This window comes from Rutidosis leptorrhynchoides, chromosome 3 (genome assembly GCF_046630445.1).
Source record: "Rutidosis leptorrhynchoides isolate AG116_Rl617_1_P2 chromosome 3, CSIRO_AGI_Rlap_v1, whole genome shotgun sequence".
NCBI lineage: Eukaryota > Viridiplantae > Streptophyta > Magnoliopsida > Asterales > Asteraceae > Rutidosis > Rutidosis leptorrhynchoides.
In genome coordinates, this window is record NC_092335.1 from 493,820,819 (window position 1) to 493,840,579 (window position 19,761).

Genomic DNA, 19,761 nt, shown 5'->3' on the forward strand with positions numbered 1-19,761 from the left:
TTTAAAACTCCTTGTTGCGCCTCCTTTATTTGAGTAGTAATGTTATTATGAATCATTATATTCATAGATTTTACTCGAATGGGTTCTCTGTCCTTCCTGCTCAAGGCATCGGCTACCACATTTGCCTTCCCCGGGTGGTAACGAATCTCAAAGTCGTAATCATTCAATAATTCAATCCACCTACGCTGCCTCATATTCAGTTGTTTCTGATTAAATATGTGTTGAAGACTTTTGTGGTCGGTATATATAATACTTTTGACCCCATATAAGTAGTGCCTCCAAGTCTTTAATGCAAAAACAACCGCGCCTAATTCCAAATCATGCGTCGTATAATTTTGTTCGTGAATCTTCAATTGTCTAGACGCATAAGCAATCACCTTCGTTCGTTGCATTAATACACAACCGAGACCTTGCTTTGATGCATCACAATAAATCACAAAATCATCATTCCCTTCAGGCAATGACAATATAGGTGCCGTAGTTAGCTTTTTCTTCAATAACTGAAACGCTTTCTCTTGTTCATCATTCCATTCAAATTTCTTCCCTTTATGCGTTAATGCAGTCAAGGGTTTTGCTATTCTGGAAAAGTCTTGGATGACCCTTCTGTAGTAACCAGCTAGTCCTAAAAACTGGCGTATGTGTTTCGGAGTTTTCGGGGTTTCCCACTTTTCAACAGTTTCTATCTTTGCCGGATCCACCTTAATACCTTCTTTGTTCACTATGTGACCGAGGAATTGAACTTCTTCCAACCAAAATGCACACTTTGAAAACTTAGCGTACAATTCTTCCTTCCTCAATACTTCTAACACCTTTCTCAAATGTTCACCGTGTTCTTGGTCATTTTTTGAGTAAATAAGTATGTCATCAATGAAAACAATGACAAACTTGTCAAGGTATGGTCCACACACTCGGTTCATAAGGTCCATGAACACAGCTGGTGCATTAGTTAAACCAAACGGCATGACCATAAACTCGTAATGACCGTAACGTATTCTGAAAGCAGTCTTTGGAATATCATCTTCTTTCACCCGCATTTGATGATACCCGGAACGTAAGTCAATCTTTGAATAAACAGACGAGCCTTGTAGTTGATCAAATAAGTCGTCGATTCTCGGTAGTGGGTAGCGGTTCTTGATGGTAAGTTTGTTCAACTCTCGGTAGTCGATACACAACCTGAATGTACCATCTTTCTTCTTGACAAACAAAACAGGAGCTCCCCTCGGTGATGTGCTTGGTCGAATGAAACCACGCTCTAAAAGTTCTTGTAATTGGCTTTGCAGTTCTTTCATCTCGCTGGGTGCGAGTCTGTAAGGAGCACGAGCTATTGGTGCAGCTCCTGGTACAAGATCTATTTGAAATTCAACGGATCGATGTGGGGGTAATCCCGGTAATTCTTTCGGAAATACATCGGGAAATTCTTTTGCAATGGGAACATCATTGATGCTCTTTTCTTCAGTTTGTACTTTCTCGACGTGTGCTAGAACAGCATAGCAACCTTTTCTTATTAGTTTTTGTGCCTTCAAATTACTAATAAGATGTAGCTTCGTGTTGCCCTTTTCTCCGTACACCATTAAGGGTTTTCCTTTTTCTCGTATAATGCGAATTGCATTTTTGTAACAAACGATCTCCGCTTTCACTTCTTTCAACCAGTCCATACCGATTATCACATCAAAACTCCCTAACTCTACTGGTATCAAATCAATCTTAAATGTTTCGCTAACCAGTTTAATTTCTCGATTCCGACATATATTATCTGCTGAAATTAATTTACCATTTGCTAATTCGAGTAAAAATTTACTATCCAAAGGCGTCAATGGACAACTTAATTTAGCACAAAAATCTCTACTCATATAGCTTCTATCCGCACCCGAATCAAATAAAACGTAAGCAGATTTATTGTCAATAAGAAACGTACCCGTAACAAGCTCCGGGTCTTCCTGTGCCTCTACCGCATTAATATTGAAAACTCTTCCACGGCCTTGTCCATTCGTGTTCTCCTGGTTCGGGCAATTTCTAATAATGTGGCCTGGTTTTCCACATTTATAACAAACTACATTGGCATAACTTGCTCCGACACTACTTGCTCCGCCATTACTCGTTCCGACACCATTTGTTCCTTTTGTTCTATTAACCCCTGGTCCGTAGACCTCACACTTCGCCGCGCTATGACCATTTCTTTTACACTTGTTGCAAAATTTGGTGCAGAACCCCGAGTGATTCTTTTCACACCTTTGGCATAGTTGCTTCTGATTGTTGTTGTTATTGCGGTTATTATTGTTGTTGGGATGATTGTTGTAGTTGTTGTTGTTGTTGTTGTTGTTATTGGGCCGTTTGTTGTAGTTGCGATTGATGTTGCGATTGTTGGGATAATTGTTGCGATTATTGTTGTAATTGCTGTTGTTGTTGTATTGGTGATTCTTATCACTGTTTTCCTCCCACTTTCTTTTGACTTGCTTCACATTGGCCTCTTCAGCAGTCTGTTCTTTAATTCTTTCTTCAATCTGGTTCACTAGTTTGTGAGCCATTCTACATGCCTGTTGTATGGAGGCGGGCTCGTGTGAACTTATATCTTCTTGGATTCTTTCCGGTAATCCTTTCACAAACGCGTCGATCTTCTCTTCCTCATCTTCGAATGCTCCCGGACACAATAGGCACAATTCTGTGAATCATCTTTCGTACGTGGTAATATCAAATCCTTGGGTTCGTAACCCTCTAAGTTCTGTCTTGAGCTTATTGACCTCGGTTCTGGGACGGTACTTCTCGTTCATCAAGTGCTTGAATGCTGACCACGGTAGTGCGTACGCATCATCTTGTCCCACTTGCTCTAGATAGGTATTCCACCATGTTAACGCAGAACCTGTGAAGGTATGCGTAGCGTACTTCACTTTGTCCTCTTCAGTACACTTACTTATGGCAAACACCGATTCAACCTTCTCGGTCCACCGTTTCAATCCGATCGGTCCTTCGGTTCCATCAAATTCCAAAGGTTTGCAGGCAGTGAATTCTTTGTAGGTGCATCCTACACGATTTCCTGTACTGCTAGATCCAAGGTTATTGTTGGTATGTAGCGCAGCCTGTACTGCGGCTATGTTTGAAGCTAGAAAAGTACGGAATTCCTCTTCATTCATATTCACGGTGTGTCGAGTAGTCGGTGCCATTTCCTTCAAAATAGTTAAATGGAACAAGTTAATCATACAGAATATTAAGAGTAGTTAATAGTATTTCATAGCATAATATGAACTCATTTATAAAAGCTTTTTCTTCATATTAGCGTTTTATAAGTTTAAATTCGGGTAGTACCTACCCGTTAAGTTCATACTTAGTAGCTAATATACAATTCAACTACTACAATTCTATATGAAAAACTGATTATAATAATATTTCGCGTTCAAACTTTTATACAATATTTTACAAACTTACAATACCGCTTATTTTACATAAAGCATGAAATATAGCACACAATAACTTTGATACAAGATAGTTGTGAAGACAATTCTAGCTAGTACACAAGTCGTTCAGCAAAGGCAATAAAGACACATAATTCATACGTCCAGAAACAAGTCATGCATTCTGGTTTTACTAGGACTACTTCCCATCCTTGGTCTTGTGCAACATAACCGTTATGGCCGTTGATAAGACAGCGTGTTGTAACGTCGTCAAAGGGACGAGGGTTACGTAATGTCCAACAGTCCCGTAATAATCTAAAAACCTCATTTCTTACCCCAATTACCGACTCCGTCACTCGTGGAAACGTTTTGTTTAATAGTTGTAGCCCGATGTTCTTGTTCTCACTTTGGTGAGAAGCGAACATTACTAATCCGTAAGCATAACATGCTTCTTTATGTTGCATGTTAGCCGCTTTTTCTAAATCACGAAGTCCAATATTCGGATATATTGAGTCAAAATAATTTCTTAACCCGTTGCGTAAAATAGCATTTGGGTTCCCCGCAATATATGCGTCAAAGTAAACACATCGTAACTTATGGGTTTCCCAATGTGATATCCCCCATCTTTCAAACGAAAGTCTCTTATAAACCAAGACATTCTTGGAACGTTCTTCGAATGTCTTACAAACTGATCTCGCCTTAAATAGTTGTGCCGAAGAATTCTGGCCGACTCTAGACAAGATTTCATCAATCATGTCTCCGGGTAGGTCTCTTAAAATATTGGGTTGTCTATCCATTTTGTGTTTTTAAACTGTAAAATAGACAAGAGTTAGATTCATAAAAAAATACTTATTAATACAAGCAATTTTTACATATATCATAAAGCATACGAACACTATATTACATATATTACACCACACGAATACAACTATCTTATTCCGACTCGCTCGTTTCTTCTTCTTCGGTTTTGGTTCGTTTTGCCAAGTTTCTAGGGATATATGATGTTCCCCTAATACGAGCCGTCGTGATCCACATTGGTTTAGAAAAACCTGGTGGTATAGAGGTTCCCGGGTCATTGTTACAACTTAAGGACTTCGGGGGTTGACGATACATATAAAGTTCATCGGGGTTGGAATTAGATTTCTCTATTTTTGTGCCCTTTCCCTTATTATTTTCTTTTGCCTTTTTAAATTCAGTTGGGGTAATTTCTATAACATCATCGGAATTCTCGTCGGAATCCGATTCATCGGAGAATTGGTAATCCTCCCAATATTTTGCTTCCTTGGCGGAAACACCATTGACCATAATTAACCTTGGTCGGTTGGTTGAGGATTTTCTTTTACTTAACCGTTTTATTATTTCCCCCACCGGTTCTATTTCTTCATCCGGTTCCGATTCTTCTTCCGGTTCCGATTCTTCTTCCGGTTCCGACTCTTCTTCCGGTTCCTCTTCGGGAACTTGTGAATCAGTCCACAAATCATTCCAATTTACATTTGACTCTTCATTATTATTAGGTGAGTCAATGGGACTTGTTCTAGAGGTAGACATCTATCACATAATATCAAACGCGTTAAGAGATTAATATATCACATAATATTCACATGTTAAAAATATATAGTTTCCAACAAAATTTGTTAAGCAATCATTTTTCAAGTAAACACGGTCGAAGTCCAGACTCACTAATGCATCCTAACAAACTCGATAAGACACACTAATGAAAAATTCTGGTTCTCTAAGACCAACGCTCGGATACCAACTGAAATGTCCCGTTCTTATTGACTAAAAACGTTCCATATTAATTGATTTCGTTGCGAGGTTTTGACCTCTATATGAGACGTTTTTCAAAGACTGCATTCATTTTTAAAACAAACCATAACCTTTATTTCATAGATAAAGGTTTTAAAAAGCTTTACGTAGATTATCAAATAATGATAATCTAAAATATCCTGTTTACACACGACCATTACATAATGGTTTACAATACAAATATGTTACAACAAAATAAGTTTCTTGAATGCAGTTTTTACACAATATCATACAAGCATGGACTCCAAATCTTGTCCTTATTTTAGTATGCAACAGCGGAAGCTCTTAGTATTCACCTGAGAATAAACATGCTTTAAACGTCAACAAAAATGTTGGTGAGTTATAGGTTTAACCTATATATATCAAATCGTAACAATAGACCACAAGATTTCATATTTCAATACACATCCCATACATAGAGATAAAAATCATTCATATGGTGAACACCTGGTAACCGACAATAACAAGATGCATATATAAGAATATCCCCATCATTCCGGGACACCCTTCGGATATGATATAAATTTCGAAGTACTAAAGCATCCGGTACTTTGGATGGGGTTTGTTAGGCCCAATAGATCTATCTTTAGGATTCGCGTCAATTAGGGTGTCTGTTCCCTAATTCTTAGATTACCAGACTTAATAAAAAGGGGCATATTCGATTTCGATAATTCAACCATAGAATGTAGTTTCACGTACTTGTGTCTATTTTGTAAATCATTTATAAAACCTGCATGTATTCTCATCCCAAAAATATTAGATTTTAAAAGTGGGACTATAACTCACTTTCACAGATTTTTACTTCGTCGGGAAGTAAGACTTGGCCACTGGTTGATTCACGAACCTATAACAATATATACATATATATCAAAGTATGTTCAAAATATATTTACAACACTTTTAATATATTTTGATGTTTTAAGTTTATTAAGTCAGCTGTCCTCGTTAGTAACCTACAACTAGTTGTCCACAGTTAGATGTACAGAAATAAATCGATAAATATTATCTTGAATCAATCCACGACCCAGTGTATACGTATCTCAGTATTGATCACAACTCAAACTATATATATTTTGGAATCAACCTCAACCCTGTATAGCTAACTCCAACATTCACATATAGAGTGTCTATGGTTGTTCCGAAATATATATAGATGTGTCGACATGATAGGTCGAAACATTGTATACGTGTCTATGGTATCTCAAGATTACATAATATATAATACAAGTTGATTAAGTTATGGTTGGAATAGATTTGTTACCAATTTTCACGTAGCTAAAATGAGAAAAATTATCCAATCTTGTTTTACCCATAACTTCTTCATTTTAAATCCGTTTTGAGTGAATCAAATTGCTATGGTTTCATATTGAACTCTATTTTATGAATCTAAACAGAAAAAGTATAGGTTTATAGCCAGAAAAATAAGTTACAAGTCGTTTTTGTAAAGGTAGTCATTTCAGTCGAAAGAACGACGTCTAGATGACCATTTTAGAAAACATACTTCCACTTTGAGTTTAACCATAATTTTTGGATATAGTTTCATGTTCATAATAAAAATCATTTTCTCAGAATAACAACTTTTAAATCAAAGTTTATCATAGTTTTTAATTAACTAACCCAAAACAGCCTGCGGTGTTACTACGACGGCGTAAATCCGGTTTTACGGTGTTTTTCGTGTTTCCAGGTTTTAAATCATTAAGTTAGCATATCATATAGATATAGAACATGTTTTTAGTTGATTTTAAAAGTCAAGTTAGAAGGATTAACTTTTGTTTGCGAACAAGTTTAGAATTAACTAAACTATGTTCTAGTGATTACAAGTTTAAACCTTCGAATAAGATAGCTTTATATGTATGAATCGAATGATGTTATGAACATCATTACTACCTTAAGTTCCTTGTATGAACCTACTAGAAAAGAGAAAAATGGATCTAGCTTCAATGGATCCTTGGATGGCTCAAAGTTCTTGAAGCAAAATCATGACACGAAAACAAGTTCAAGTAAGATCATCACTTGAAATAAGATTGTTATAGTTATAGAAATTGAACCAAAGTTTGAATATGATTATTACCTTGTATTAGAATGATAACCTACTGTAAGAAACAAAGATTTCTTGAGGTTGGATGATCACCTTACAAGATTGGAAGTGAGCTAGCAAACTTGAAAGTATTCTTGATTTTATGAAACTAGAACTTTTGGAATTTATGAAGAACACTTAGAACTTGAAGATAGAACTTGAGAGAGTTCAATTAGATGAAGAAAATTGAAGAATGAAAGTGTTTGTAGGTGTTTTTGGTCGTTGGTGTATGGATTAGATATAAAGGATATGTAATTTTGTTTTCATGTAAATAAGTCATGAATGATTACTCATATTTTTGTAATCTTATGAGATATTTCATGCTAGTTGCCAAATGATGGTTCCCACATGTGTTAGGTGACTCACATGGGCTGCTAAGAGCTGATCATTGGAGTGTATATACCAATAGTACATACATCTAAAAGCTGTGTATTGTACGAGTACGAATACGGGTGCATACGAGTAGAATTGTTGATGAAACTGAACGAGAATGTAATTGTAAGCATTTTTGTTAAGTAGAAGTATTTTGATAAGTGTATTGAAGTCTTTCAAAAGTGTATAAATACATATTAAAACACTACATGTATATACATTTTAACTGAGTCGTTAAGTCATCGTTAGTCGTTACATGTAAGAGTTGTTTTGAAACCTTTAGGTTAACGATCTTGTTAAACGTTGTTAACCCAATGTTTATAATATCAAAAGAGATTTTAAATTATTATATTATCATGATATTATGTTGTACGAATATCTCTTAATATGATATATATACATTAAATGTCGTTACAACGATAAACGTTACATATATGTCTCGTTTCAAAATCATTAAGTTAGTAGTCTTGTTTTTACATATGTAGTTCATTGTTAATATAATTAATGATATGTTTACTTATCATAATATCATGTTAACTATATATATAACCATATATATGTCATCATATAGTTTTTTTTTACAAGTTTTAACGTTCGTGAATCACCGGTCAACTTGGGTGGTCAATTGTCTATATGAAACCTATTTCAATTAATCAAGTCTTAACAAGTTTGATTGCTTAACATGTTGGAAACATTTAATCATGTAAACATCAATCTCAATTAATATATATAAACATGGAAAAGTTCGGGTCACTACAAAAGTAAGGGCCGATATTATTTGTGGAGATAAAGCTCTCTGTACACCACAAGGAGATGGCGAACCACTGGTTATTTATGGAGAGAGATGTACCTCGAAGTTGAACCTCATCAGTTGCGTGAAATCGCAAAAGATCATGAAGAAGGGACGTCTTGCTATTCTAGCACATGTGAAAACGGTAGAAATCGAGGAGAAAAGTGTGAACGATGTTTGTGTTGTGAACGAGTTTTCCGATGTCTTTCCAGAGGAATTGCCTGGATTACCGCCACCGAGAGCAGTAGAGTTTCAGATTGACTTAGTGCAAGGAGCTGCACCTGTAGCTCGCGCACCTTATCAACTCGCACCTTCGGAGATGCAAGAGTTACAAAATCAACTACAAGAACTACTAGATCGAGGGTTTATTCAACCAAGTTCTTCGCCGTGGGGCGCACCTATTTTGTTTGTGAAGAAGAAGGATGGATCCTTCCGTATGTGTATCGACTACCGTGAACTCAATAAATTGACGATCAAGAATCGGTATCCTCTTTCCCGCATTGACGACCTTTTTGATCAACTTCAAGGATCGAGTGTTTACTCTAAGATCGATTTGCGATCCAGTTATCACCAGTTGAGGGTGAAGGAAAGTGATGTGATGAAAACTGCGTTCAGAACTCGTTATGGTCATTATGAGTTCCTCGTGATGCCATTCGGATTAACCAACGCACCTGCCGTGTTCATGGACCTCATGAATCATGTCTGCAAGCCGTACCTGGATAAGTTCGTTATCGTCTTCATAGATGATATCCTCATCTACTCCAAGAGTGAAGAAGAACATGAGAAACATCTTCGATTAATGCTTGAACTCTTAAGACAAGAGCAACTTTATGTGAAATTCTCCAAGTGTGAATTTTGGTTGAAGGAAGTCTAATTTCTGGGTCATGTTGTGAGCGACCAGGGTATCAAAGTTGATCCCGCTAAGATTGAAGCTATCAGCAAGTGGGAGACACCCACTACCCCGCCTCACATCCGTCAATTTCTAGGTCTCGCCGGTTACTACCGAAGGTTTATAGAAGGATTCTCTCTGGTTGCGCGTCCTTTGACCGTGCTGACTCATAAGGGAAAGAAGTTCATTTGGGAACCTGCACACGAATCATCATTTCAAACCTTGAAGAAGAAGCTAACCTCCGCGCCTATTTTATCACTCCCTGAAGGCAGTGACGACTTTGTTGTTTATTGCGATGCATCGAAGAATGGTTTTGGTTGCGTATTGATGCAAAGATCAAAGGTTATTGCCTATGCATCTCGACAATTGAAGATTCACGAGCGGAACTACACAACTCATGATCTCAAACTTGGAGCCGTTGTCTTTGCGCTCAAATTATGGAGACACTATTTGTATGGAACTAAAAGTACTATCTTCACCGATCACAAGAGTCTTTAACACATCTTCGATCAGAAGCAACTAAATATGAGACAGCGTCGATGGATCGAGACGCTCAACGACTAAGATTGTGAACTCCGTTATCACCCTGGCAAGACCAATGTTGTAGCTGACGCTTTGAGTCGAAAGGAGAGGACGGTACCTCTTCGCGTTCGGGCTCTGAACATCACCATCCATTCAAACCTCAACAATCAGATCTGAGTAGCCCAAGTTGAGGCTCTCAAGGAGGAGAATATATCTCATGAACATTTGAACATTCTTGTCTCTCGATTCGAGGTTAGGGAGTCTGGACTTCGATGTTATGCCGGAAGAATTTGGGTACCTCTTTATGGAGATCTACGGAACCTTATACTTGATGAAGCACACAAATCGAGATATTCAATTCACCCAGGAGCGGGCAAAATGTACCACGATCTTAAAAAATAGTATTGGTGGCCGAACCTTAAGAAATACGTTGTAACTTATGTTGGTAAGTGTTTGACTTGTTCGAAAGTTAAAGCCGAACATCAGAGGCCCTCTGGATTACTTCAAAAACTGGAAATCCTGCAATGGAAGTGGGAAATGATAACAATGGATTTCATTATGAAGCTACCAAAGACGGTGGGCGGATACGATACCATTTGGGTTATTGTTAACCGACTTACTAAATCTGCACACTTCCTAGCCATGAAGGAAATGGATACGATGGAGAGACTTCAACTATACATCAAAGAGGTTGTATCTCATCATGGTATACCTCTATCGATCATCTCGGATCGCGATCCTCATTTTGCTTCTAGATTTTGGCGTTCTTTGCAAGAAGCCATGGGAACCCGTCTCGACATGAGTACTGCTTATCATCCACAGACCGATGGGCAAAGTGAACGTACGATTCAGACCTTGGAAGACATGTTGCGTGCATGTGTCATTGATTTCGGAAAGGCTTGGGAAAGGCATTTGCCACTAGCTGAATTCTTTTACAACAACAGTTATCACTCGAGTATTAATGCCGCACCTTTTGAAGCGTTGTATGGCCACAAGTGTCGATCTCCTATTTGTTGGGCCGAAGTAGGCAAAAATCAAATCACTGGACCCGAAGTAGTCCACTAAACAACAGAGAAGATTGCTCAGATTCAAGCTAGACTTAAGACTGCCCGCGATCGTCAAAAGAGTTATGCCGATCTTAAACGTAAAGACTTTGAATTCAACGTGGGTGACCGTGTAATGTTGAAGGTTGCGCCTTGGAAAGGTGTGATTCGCTTTGGAAAACGTGGAAAGTTGAACCCACGATACATTGGTCCTTTTGAAATCTTGGAACGTGTTGGACCCGTTGCTTACCGTTTGGATCTACCAGCACAATTGAGCTCAGTTCATCCTACCTTCCACGTGTCAAACTTGAAGAAGTGTCTTGCTGCACCCGAACTCATCATACCACTCGAAGAACTTACCATTGATGACAAACTCCACTTTGTGGAAGAACCTGTCGAGATTATGGATCGTGAGATCAAAACTTTGAAACGCAACAAGATTCCGGTCGTCCAAGTACGATGGAATGCCAAACGAGGACCTGAGTTTACTTGGGAACGAGAGGATCAAATGATGCGGAAGTATCCTCATCTTTTCCCAGCTCCTTCATCTCCCTCAGCTTAAAATTTCGGGGCAAAATTTTCTTTAACAGGTGGATAATGTAACGACCTGGTTTTTCCAATGTTAATTAATAATTTTTATTATTAATACTTGTGATTATACGAACGTATGTTATTACATTTACTTGTTGCCATGATTAACCGTACATGACTTTTGATTGCCCGAAACGTCTTTGTGACATGCGAAACTTTTACGAATAATATTTTAGAATATTATTTACATTCATGATTAGTTTTATTAATCATTTTAATTAATTATGACTACTAGTTAATTACTTGGGCTCTTATTGGATTTATTTGTTAATTAATTGAACTTGGGCTTTTATTAGTGTTATGGACTCATGATATTGGACTTATAAGCCCACCCTACATCTTAATGGACTTAATTAGCCCAACACCCATGCAAGTATCACTTTAGAATTAAGCTAGTTAGTTAGTGCTTAAAGAATCAAGTCACATGGTACTTACAACTAGTCCCCATACATGCAACCATAAGGCAAAACATTTTAGCCAATGCATGAAGCATTTAGTGGCCACCCTCCCCCTTTTGTGGCTCTCAAGACCCATGGCCATAATGGCCTTGGGGAGTGCTTTTGACCATCAAACTTTGTTACTTATTACTAGTTTTCTCTCATGCTTCATTCATTCCAAAAACACACTCTTACTTGCAACTATCTTTTCTCTCATTTTCTCTCCATTCTTGTAAGTAACTTGAGTTTCTTCTTCCTCTTTTCCTCTTGTAAAAACCATAGCATAAGCTACTAAAATCATCATCATCTTTTGTTCTTTATTGTTACTTAATTCCTTGTTGTTGTTAGTTGTTGTTTACTTACTTGTTATCTTAGTTATTACTTACTTATCAAGAATCAAACTTATTAGTTTATTCTTCATTTATCTTGTATTTACAAGAACATGCAATAGCTTAAACTTTCTAGTTATGCTCTACATTTAATGTTTTGAAAGATGAAAGTTCATGGTTGTAACTCATACTTGTAATTCATGTTTGTAAACTTAAAGTTTACACTCTTAAGGATCAAGCTTTGGTTGAATCTTTAAAAGTATGAACAACCATGACTTATTAACTTGTTTAATTAGTTTATTTTCCTCATTTCAATTACTTACGAATTCGTGATTTTGAATGTGGTTGGTCAAATGTTACTAGTTAACTTTGATCTCATTAATCTTGAACTAAAAATTAACTTTAAAAGGTTCAAGAACATAAAATTAACTTAATAACTTTAGATCAAGACTTTTGGGTCTTGGATCTTCAAGATCAAACTAAGAACTATGTTCTACTACTTAAGATCTTGATTAGTTAGTTTATTTTCAAGTTTGTAGTACAATATTACTTTTATAATTCATGCATGTGTTGAATCTATGATCTTGATGCAACTTGGGTTCATCAAACCTCATACAACTCTTAAGTGAGTGTGCTTCATATCATAGACTCACACTAGTGTTATGATGGTCAAATCTTGGTTAAGATGATGCAAACACATCAACGAGTTGTGCACTTGAAGTTATATGCATCAAGGATGAGAACCGTGATAAGCATCAAGTACAAGAAACCACCAGAACCTACTGTTTTCTGTTTCTGTCTTCTGTTTACTGTTTTCTGGGTCAGACCCGAACACCTGGGCTACTGTAACTGTGATATTCAGTTAGCTCTGTTCGAGTAGATAATTTTTCGTTTAGGACTCGTCTTAATCCGAGTTACGGTTTAGGATTTATGGCCCTCCGATCGTCACTATTTCCTTTTAACGTTGTGCAGAAAATTCCGACCTACTTGCACTTAAACCATCACCACGGTCAAAAGAAGACTAGTTTTCTTCTGGGATTTTTACCACAACTAAAGGACTCATATACAGAGCCATGGCCACTGGTCTCACCTTATTTCAGTAGGTATTGAGGCCGTGGTGACTGATCCAAGTCAGCCTTTGTTTTAAACTTCTTTCATAAACGAAACTTACTTTACACCTTTTGTTTGATGATGAATGATGATGACCTATAAGACCTAATTTACTTACTTTTAAACCTTTTGAGATGATTTACTGACTTAGTAATATTTGACTTAGGTTGAGGATCTTTTGGACAAACGTACTTGCTTACTTTCCGACTCAACTTAACTACTACTTTATCATTGTGAGTTATAGCATCCCTTTTTACTTTAACTATTTTGAGAACTGAGAATACATGCGCATTTTACGTGTTACATACTAGGCACGAGTACTTAAACTTATATATGTGTGGGTTATACAACGGCATAAACATTCCCTTTAGCTCGGTAACGTTTAGTCATTGGTTTTTGAATCGATGAACGCGAATCTTAGATATGGATCCATAGGGTTTGACATCCCCACTCGGGTTAGTCGCGCTAGCATTTAACGAGTGATTAATACTTCATAAATATACGCACTTTCCAAGTGTACTTTCAGGGGGTATAAACGTTAAGTTAGTTACCAAGTGCCCACGGTTAAGCATATACTTTATCATACTGTTTTGAAACACTCTTTGTAGCACTGAAATCTCGTGGCCTACCTTACATTACTATTATACTTAAACTATAGCTCACCAACCTTTGTGTTGACATTTTAAGCATGTTTTTCTCAGGTTCCTAAGCTTGCTTCCACTGTGTTACTAGACTTGCTGTAGACACCCGCTGCTCTAGAGATGTCAACTGCATGAAACACTTTATCTTGAATTCAAACTTAATACTTTTGAACTATGTTTTGTAACGACCTAAGGGTCACATACATTTATTCATGCTTGCTATTCGTAGAAGCATACTGTTGGTGTAAAACATATGATGTCGATTATGACGTCACCTTTTTTATCGCGAATGCAACTTCTTTTGAAACAACATATAGTACTTAACCTTGTAATGATCATGTTGATGATTCGTACACGATGATTTTGTACGGGGCATAACACTTGAACTAGTGGAGAGTTCCATTTTGTACTATTGAATAAAGGATTTTTCGATATAAAATGATTTCTGACTATCGGATGGTATTCTAATTATATAGAATATCTATATGTATAGAACAAAAGATTTCGTAGATTACGGAGGAATTTACGAAATATGTCAGACAAAGTTTACAGTAATAGATACGCTAAGATATGAATTTTGTCTATACACTATTCATGCAATCAATGCAATAAGATGTGTCTAGACTAAGAATGATAAGCATGTAATTTCCGACAGGATATGATAAGCAAAATTTTTGACATGCAGCTAAGGTCAAAGTCCAAACTCACTAATGCATCCTAACAACTATCAGTTAGACACACTAATGCAAGACCTGGTTCGCTAAGACCACTGCTCTGATACCAACTTTAACGACCCGTTCATACCGATTATAAACGATTCATAATAGTTGATTACATTGCGAGGTACTGACTTCTATATGATACGTTTTACAAACATTGCATTCTTTTAAAAAGACTAACTTTCATTTCAACGAAAGTTTACAAATATGCATACCAATAATATTATCATGTTCCTAAATATAATTGACTAATCTGACATTCATCTATTAACAATCTTTTTGAACTCAAATGATTTGAATGCAACGTCTTTTGAAATATGCCAAGAACGACTCCCAGTAATATCTCTAAAATGACCAAATGCACAGCGGAAGATTTCTTTCATACCTGAGAATAAACATGCTTAAAAGTGTCAACCAAAAGGTTGGTGAGTTCATTAGTTTATCATAATCAATCATTTTCGTAATAGTAATAGACCACAAGATTTCAGTTTCCATAAATATCCGTACACCCGCAAGTGTATAAAAGTATTCTATAAGTTGTTGAGCGCTTTGGTAACCATACTTAACAATTATTGTGGCTATTCCCTTTATTATGAAATCTCCCTACACTGTACCAAGTGTAGTAAAAACGAAGTACTATGCAAGCGTTTACGATACTAGAGCGACTAGCCCGGTTGGGGTTGTCAAACCCGATAGATCTATCAATAGGATTCGCGTTTACATGTTCTTACAACATGTAAATAATAGTTACCAAGCTATTAGGGAAGATATGAAAGGTGGTACAACTCAACGTAGAATATATTTTAAGTACTTGTGTCTATTTCGTCAAACATTTATAAAAGCAGCGCATGTATTCTCAACCCAAAAATATATATTGCAAAAGCATTTAAAAAGGGAGCAAATGAAACTCACGTATCAATATTGTGGTTCAATGTTGTAGGAAAAGTGTGCAGACGCAACGAAAATGATAAATGCAAGGTTGGCCTTTGATTCACGAACAAATCCCCCGAACAATACCCATAACCTCCTTAGATATAACCCATAAATTCCTTAGCTTTAACTCATTTGAAAACTCATTTTGAAATCACCCGAACATAACCCCGTCGTAGTATTTTATGTATACATAACTAATATAAATAATTATATAAGATTAATAATACTAATAATCTTAATAATAATAATAATAATATTAATAATAATAATAATAATAATAATAATAATAATAATAATAATAATAATAATATTAATAAAAATGAATATGATACGGAGTAATATGTGAAGTCTTTATGAATGTCTTCGCAGATGATCGAACATATATATAGATAATAAATATAATATTATAATAATATAATAATATAATAATATAATAATATAATAAAGTAATAAGATAATAATAATATAATAACAAAAGTGTGTAATCTTAGCCGCCCCATTTTTGTTAGTTTATGCCGACAGTTTTCATGGACCGGTATTTCGTACTCTGTTGCTAATAATTGACGGGTAAAAATATGGATAAAAATTCCACTTTTTATATTTGATTATATATATATATATATATATATATATATATATATATATATATATATATATATATATATATATATATATATATATATATATATATATATATATATATATCTGTTTTAGTCTTAAGCTTTATAAAATTAGTTGTAAAAAGGTTTGTTTATAAAGTTTGTACGCGTAATATGTGTTTTTCTAGTTTTTGACTGAACAAAGATATATAATATAATATTAATTTAAATATAATAATGTAATAAATATAATAATATAATAATATTGAAATAAAATATAATAATATAATAATAAATTTAGAATCAAATTGAATCGTAAATTGTTAAAAAAAGTCGTATTTATTAAATACTTCAGGGTATTTTATGCAACTTATAATTAATAATTTCTATCATATCACTTTTATGTGAATAGTAAATTAATTAATTTCATTTCATTTACTATTCAATGAATAGTAATTGAATTGATTTAAATTCAACTATTTAAGCTACACGTTGTTGTACGTTCTGCTTTACAAATTGTACATTTTTAATTTAACTTCATTTCTTAAAAAAAATTATAAAAATTATATCATAAAAATAAAACGACTTAATACGTAAAATTTTTAATTTGAAATAGCATCATTTAATAGTAATTTTTTTTTATCATTTCATATATAAATATTATAAAATTTAGTTTTCTAGAACTAATTATATTCAAAATCATTTTATTAAGAGGTTATAATAATAGAAATTATTATATCATAAAACATCTTCGTTTAAGAAAGTAAAATCATATATAAATCATGACGGGTTCGAGTTTTAAATTATAGGTTATTCGTGAATCGTAGGGTAAAGTCCAATGGTTAATTAAATGTATTGAAAAAATATTTTAATGCAACACATTAATTTGCTTATCTTGTCGGAGTTATCAGAGTTTAGATTTGACAGAAATTTCCGGGTCATGACACCAAGGGACACGAGTCAATCACTGTATAGCATGCTTTTGAAAATTAAACGGGAATCTCCACAACTTTTGACTAACTCTCGTTAAGTGACACATTGTTCTTATATGCAAATCACTTTACCATTTTCCGAATATCGTTAAAAAGAAAGGTTTCCTAAATCAAAGTGGACCTCTCAACAGAGACTTGTAATCATACAATGTATCTGATAAATCAATCATTTGATATTATCTTCTAATTCCATCGATAACCATATTGAAACAAATAAGTTCATGTAAGATATTATACGTTTAATACTTTGTTAATATTCTCAAGTTATTATATATACATATACCTATATATACATATTCATATCCAATTAAAAATAGTTCGTGAATCGTCGAAAATTTGGTCGAGGTTAAATGAATGTATGAACATAGTTTAAAATCCTTGAGATTTAACTTAACAAACTTTGCTTATCATGTCAGAATAATATAAAGATAAAGTTTAAATTTGGTCGGAAATTTTCGGGTTGTCACAGGTACCTTATCCTTGGTTGACAGGAGTTTCCTAAAATACTTCTTACTTTGAGGTTTTTTAGACACAGTGTCCAAAAATTTACCGTCAAGCTTAAAAGATTTCATCTTGTTGTGTCTTTGCTTGAGATGGCCCGGGAATGGAATGTGTGCTTTCCCATCGGGTTTAGGTGATGACTAAATGACTACTACCGAACGGGTATTAGTTAGTTTCTTCTCCTTAGAAGAAACTGAAGGACGGCTATGTGCCACCTTTGATTCATTTTTAGGACACACTATAGAATCGAGACGTTGATTTAGTTGGCTTATTTGATTTTCAAGACTACTCAAGCGATTAGTCATGACTAAGTCAGCTGCATCTTGTCTTGATGTGATCATGTTGATGATACGCAGTAGGACATCGTCTGGACTTATCTCTGGTGGGGTAGTGGGTTTGGTACGTTGGTTGTACAGATGAGCAAGGATCTTATCAGAGTAGACAACAGAGTCCTCACACTCAGCCTCGTATACCTTGGCCGAATGTGGGTAAGTACAATTCTGGCCTAATTGCGCTTGAGACACATGTTGCGGGAGTTTCTTTAGCTTTCCAACTTTTTTGGTGAGGTTTTCTATTTGGTCCAAGAGAAATTTGATGGTTTTGATAGGATCGGAGGCGGAAAGCGGTGTTGCTGATGAAATGTGCTCTTCCGTGTTCCAATCGTGATGGTGCAAAGTCATCTCCTCGATCAATCTCCAGGGCTCGTCATCAGTGAAGTTCATGAAGTTACCTTGAGAAACAGCATCAAGAGTAGACTTATTGTTCTGATTCAGACCTTTGTAGAAGGTCAAAATCTGATCAGAGCTCTCAAAACGGTGATTCGGGCATCTTCGAAGCAAGTGTTTGAATCTTTTCTATGCAGTGTAGAGTGATTCATCGCATGTTTGTTGAAAGTTTACGATGTCATTCCTAAGTCTAATTTGTTTTGATGGGGGAAAGTACTTGATTAAGAAAGTTGTTGCCATTTCCTCCCATGAGGTGATAGAGTTGGGTTCTAACCCCTCGAACCAGGCTTTTGCATGAAGAGTTAAGGTATAGGGGAATAGATACAGACGAACTACATCTTGTTCAACTCCGATTTGCTTATAAGAGCTGGATAGGGAGAGGAATCTATCTAGGTGAGAATTGGGATAGTCAATTGGTAAGCCGTGGAACTGGCAATGGTTTTGAATGAGTTGTGATATACTATGCTTAAGCACAAAAGATGCTCCGTTAACCTCTGGATAGAGTATCGGTCCTCCTCATCCTTTTAACGAGGGTTTGGTGATGTCAGCGAGAGTGATGCGTGCTACAATCGTTGAACTATCGGCAGGTAAGTGTGGATCTCGTCGGATGGGTACAATGTATGATATTGGATAGAAGAAAGGATGTGTCAGAAGAATTCTTAGCGGTCTAAGTAGGTTAAACCATCCTAAAGGTTCACTAATAAGGAAGTTCATTTTAAACGTTTTAATTAATGTAAATTAAGCTAATATTATCTAACCTAACTACGGTAAACTAGTAACTTTTGACAAAGCTAGTCTCAGTCAAAAGGGTCTCTTACAAACTAACTAATCTAAACAGGCTCCAAATCGTACTACCGCTCCCCGGCAGTGGCGCCAAAAATTAACTACTCCTATGATATGCCCGAATCAGACGGTTTATTTATGCGGTGTCGTTAGGTCGCAAAACTTCAATTCAGGATATCAACAGAAGAAGTTGATTGTTTAATTTATATATGCTGGGCCTAAATCTATTATTCCTTCCTATGGGTTAGCAAGGGCAAATATGACCTAGGGTCGTTCCTTGAGCGATCGAATTTGAAACGGAGCTTATTCAGATAATTTAGTAATTAAGATTGGGTTTGTACACAATTTAGTTTCCAAGACTAGTGGCCAGGTACACCTTTTGTGGAGAGGCATGATCCTTTTGGTCCCAATAAATTGGCGACTGTTCAGAAAATTCAACAATCAAGTCCAACCGGTTTATTCTAGACACCACTTTATCCAGAATATCAAATTATGTAAAGGCAATAGTTTGGGTTG